Below are 4,937 nucleotides of genomic sequence, written 5' to 3' on the forward strand. Positions count from 1 at the left end.
GCTGTGTTAAAGGAGGTAGGGACGCCTGTGGAAAAGACACATAAGCAGCCTGAGCCCTTGTCCGGGTGTCCAGGACTAGCAGCTCCCAGAATCCCAGAGCACAGCAGGGCCCCGGGAAGGATCCAGTGATCTTTGCACTGGGAGGGCCTCTGCCTGGGGTTCTTGTGTTAAGTAAGTCCTGGTATTTTCGAAGCTCTTTGTATTGGGGGAACTGGTATGTGGGGTCCTTGTTGCTAAGTGGTCCCTGGAAAGTGGGGGCCTTTGGTACAAGGGCTGTCATTGAGGGTCCCTAACATTAGGGACTCCTGGCATGGAGGAGCCCCTAGCACTGGGTAAACCCCTGGTTCAGGGGACCCCTCACTATTTAAAGCTACTTGTTGGTTCAACTACACATGGGAGATGCCCGAGGTGGCTTCAGTGAGAGAGTTCTGTACCCTGAAATTAAGTCTCTCTGCCGACGCAACAAACCAACCCAAGCCAAATGAGAATTAAAAGTCCAGGTTTACTGAGTAAACTCTCCTGGATGGTCTTCCAGCCCACAGAGAGGAGACAGGGAGAAGGAACCAGAAAACCATGTGGCCTTTCCTTAAGAGACCATTTAAATACACTGTAGGCGTAGTCTTGAGCATTTCTGGGGGAGAAGCTGGGCTTTCTGAAGCTGGGCAGGATTTGGAGTGTGGGAGAGGGGAGCAGGGGAGGGCAAGGAGGAGCTCTACTCAAACATTCAGAGCGTGAGTTTCCATGATCCCTGGCCTGGGATGGTACTGGATTTTCTTGTCTAGTTGACTATGGCCAGGCGACCTGTGATCAAGGAAAGTGACTGTTCCCTCTATTTTCTTCTTGAAAAACCTGTGCCTTGCTTTTCAGCATCCTTTCCCTTTGCCATGGTAACCTGCAAAACTCTCCATAGTACCCGCCTCTCCCTGCGCCTCTGGCCCCATCAGCCTGAGTCTTGGAGTTAGGATGAGGACCTGCTGGCCAGGCACTGTTTCAGCAGGGGTTAGCTAACTCTTCCCATTGCTGCACTGCCAGGGTGGCCCCCACCCCCAGCCCTGTAGGCTGTGGGACTAAGGAGAAGAAAGACCTCCTCTTGTCCCGTTGCAGACTTGCAAAAGGTTTTTCTTTGTGCCTGCTCAGAGGGAAGTATCTGAGGCAGGTCTGAGGAGTCCTCTGGGAAGCACAGCTCCCCAGCCTCCTCTGCCTTGTCTGGCTATTTCTGGAGGAAATATTATTTGTGCCACGAATCCTCCACAAACAGGGTAAACAGGTTTAGCTTGTGAAACCCCGGGACATCTGCTTTAATCTGAATCTCACATAAACAGTGTGAACAATCCATAATTTTTTGGTATAAATATAATTGCCCACCATATCCATGGGTTCGGTGTGCAAGGAGTCAACCAAACACAGACGGAAAATGTCCTCCGGTTGCGTCTGCACTGAAAATGTGCAGAGTTTTTTGTTTCTCGTCATCATCCCCCAAACAGCACAACTGTTTATATACTTTACATAGCACGAAGCCTTACAGCTTATTTACCGAGAACGCCACGTCTCCCCGCAGACGTATGGAGGTCACATGCCAAACTGCACCCTTCTGTGCAAGGGGCTCCGGTGTCCATGACTTTGAAATCCTCGGAGAGGTCCTGGTGCCAGTTCCTGTGGCATTGTGTTCCAAGCAATATTGGTGGCATCCGTGCACTAGATAATTACACAGCTATCTGAAGTTCAAATCTCCCCGCCCTCCTGTGTTCTCTGGCAGCCCTCTCTATAGATGCTTCTCTCCTATGGACTAGTTTAGCAATTTGATTCTGTCACACTCTGGCTGTTAATGCCTAATTATATTTTATTATGTCGTCCTATTGGATTTAGACTTCTTGAGACCACACCTATATCCCATGTAGGTCGTGTGTGTTTGTGTATGTGTGTGTGTGTGTGTGTGTATCTCTCACTTCTCAGAAGACTGCCCAAGACGCAGTTGGTATTTCCAGGGTCCCTGAATCCTCTTGGGGAGAGTGTGCTGCAAACTTTTGTATCTCGGGCTGTGGGAGGCCCAGTACTATCTGTTTATTTGTTTGTTTGTTTAATGCATATGGACGTTTTGCATGCATGCATTTGTGTGCATCACATGCATGCAGTGTCCTGGGAGGACGGAAGAAGGTCCCTTGTAACTGAAGTTATAAATGGTTGTCAGTTTCCACATGGGTGCCAGAAACTAAAGCTGTGCCTTCTGAGGGCAGCAAGTTCTTTTAACTGACAGCTGTCTCTCCAGCCTCCACTTTCTGGGCTGGGAAGACAGCTTAGTTAGCAAAATGCTTTCCTTCCAATCGTGAGGACCTGAGTTGGCTCTTCAGATCCAACGTGAAAGGTTGGCCATGGTTGCAAAAGCTTGTAATCCCAGAGCTGGGAGGGGGAGTAGGTGGATCACTGGGACTTGTTAGCCTAATTGGTGGACTCCAGGCTAACACGCGCGTGCACACATACACACACACACACACACATGCACACACCTCACGCATGTACACATGCACGCATACACACCCACATGCACGCACACACAACTCTCGTGACCCAGCACCTGAATGCACTCTCCACAGAACATGCTACTACTGTATAGTGTCTATACAGAATAGACACTATCTATTCTGAGGTTTCCTGGGAACAAATTCATCAGAAACTGCACTGGTGTTTAGCTCACACTCTTGCGGGCTGGCCCCTCGGCAGGGGTGTGCCTTTTGCGTTCACACTGCTTCCATTCTCCATCCCTGGTGGGAGCCAGCTTCGCTTCCTGCTCACTTCTCTGCGGCCACACGATCCTCATGCCCCTGGGTTATTACGGGGAAGGCGGACCTAAGTTTAGTGACGGATATACCTGCCAGGAATGGATGCTATGTTCCCACGGAGGGGGGGGGGCGTTCTTTATCCTGGAGCATGCCCTCAAATTCTTCTGTTCAGTTTTCTCCTTTCTCTCAACAGCTCCATCCCAGAATAAACAGGGACAGTTGTTACTGGAGTTACAACGAGGGGGCTCTTGGTGTTTTATGGGGTCCTGTATTTTCTTCTGGAGGGCTTTGAATATGTCATCTGTGCTAGACCCCTTAGAACGAGCCCCAATGGATCTGACAACCACCAACATTCTTGGCACTCGGAGCCCTGGGAATGTTCTGCAGCTGCCAGTATCCGTGCATTGTGTATGCACAAGCAGCCGCAGAAATCACAGGCCTGCTGAGAGAACACGAAGAAGGGAGCCTGAGCTCTGATTTTAAACATATGGGCCCATCTTTTACATGGTTGTACAATTTTCACTGCTAAAATTCCTTCCCTGATGGAGACATAGGCAACATCTACCCCTCCTTCTAAGGTTCCTCATGACGAATGGAGCTATAATTCCACCAGAGTTTACGTTGGGGTTGGGGAGTCAACGAATTCATTAGGCTGACCTAGAGTGCTGTGTGAGGGGTTGTGAGCAGGAGGGGGGGCGCTTAATGCAGCCCACTGGGAGGTCTGCATCCAGCCTGGAGGATGACTCTCCCAAGGTCACATAGGCAGAGCCCCCTCTCCCCCAGCGTTCGCCCCACCTAAGCTCCCCTCCCATAACCCTCCCCTCACGTATCTACTCTAGCTCCTCCTCCTCCCCCACCTATCTGCTCTAGCTCCTCCTCCCTCTCCTTCTCAAGAACCCAAGGCCACATGCAATTAGGGTAGAATTACAGACAGCTAGTGGCTGGAACAGGGTGACTGGTTACAGGTGGGGGTCCTGTGACCTGCCCTGCCTTCTGCCTTAGTTACTGTTCCAGTGCTCTGAGGAGACACCAGAACCAAGGCGACTCTTTATTTTTATTTTTTTTACTTTTATCTGCATTTATTTCATGTTGAATTTATTCCCATGCCAGAAGTTTTTGTTTCTTCAGTTTCTTCTGGGGTATCTTTTTCTTCTGTGCAACCTCCTCTTCTGGCTTTGGAACAATCTGTTCCTTTTCAGTGAGGATCATCTCGATGTGGCAGGGGGAGCTCATGTACTGGTTAATCCGGTCGTGAGCGCTGTAAATTCATTGGCGCATCTTAGGTGCTTTGTTCACCTGGATATGCTCAATGACCAGAGAGTCTACATCTAAAGTTCAGCATTGCTCTCTGCATTTTTAAGCATATGCAGCAAAAATTCTATATTCTTTTTTAGGTACCGACCCTGTGTCCAGCCCCACTGTTTGGTCTGGGCGCACCTACCGACTCCACCATTGTACCGTCGGAATGGCACACACTGCTTCTTCAAAGTGACATCTTTCAGATACTTGGTGGCTTTTCAGATATGCATACCCTTGATGGCCTGGGCCGTTTCACGGGTGTTCTTAAAGTGAACCCGAAGTTTTGATCCTCTCGATTTGCATGATTTTGTAGGGTTTTCTGGGTCAAGAGAGTAGTGAACCATGTTCACAGGTCACCTCTGGCAGCTTAAAAGAAGAGCCCCAGGCGACTCTTATAAAAGAGAGAATTCCAGAAGGGACTTGCTTCTAGTTTAGAGGTTTAGTCCATTATCATCATGGCAGGGAATGTGGTGGCAAGCATGGTGGACTTGGTGCTGGAGAAATATCCCAAAGTAACATCCTGGTCTGAAGGCAGAGAGAGAGAGAGAGAGAGAGAGAGAGAGAGAGAGAGAGAGAGAGAGAGAGAGAGAGTGAGTTAGAGTTTGACTTGGGCTTTTGAAACCTCAAAATCCACCCCTGAGTAGCACACTTCCTGCAGCAAGACCACACCTCCTAATTCTAATCCTTTCAAACAGTGCCACTCCGTGGCGACTAAGCACTCAAATATATGAGCCTATGAGGGCCGTTCTTATTCAAACCACCAAACCCTCCTTCCATGAAGGAGTGTCAGCAGCCAGCAAGCCGCTTCTGCTCAGCTGCAGCCGGTGGCTGTTTCACTGGAGGATTAGTCCTGTAAAGTAT

At 49.5% G+C, this 4,937-nt stretch overlaps 1 pseudogene; it reads right to left on the reverse strand.

Moving 5' to 3' along the window:
* Positions 1-3,872: 3,872 nt before the first annotated feature.
* LOC106144114 lies at positions 3,873-4,420 on the reverse strand (annotated as a pseudogene).
* Between the last annotated feature and the right edge of the window lie 517 nt (positions 4,421-4,937).

This window comes from Microtus ochrogaster, chromosome 2, assembly GCF_000317375.1.
Source record: "Microtus ochrogaster isolate Prairie Vole_2 chromosome 2, MicOch1.0, whole genome shotgun sequence".
Lineage (NCBI taxonomy): Eukaryota > Metazoa > Chordata > Mammalia > Rodentia > Cricetidae > Microtus > Microtus ochrogaster.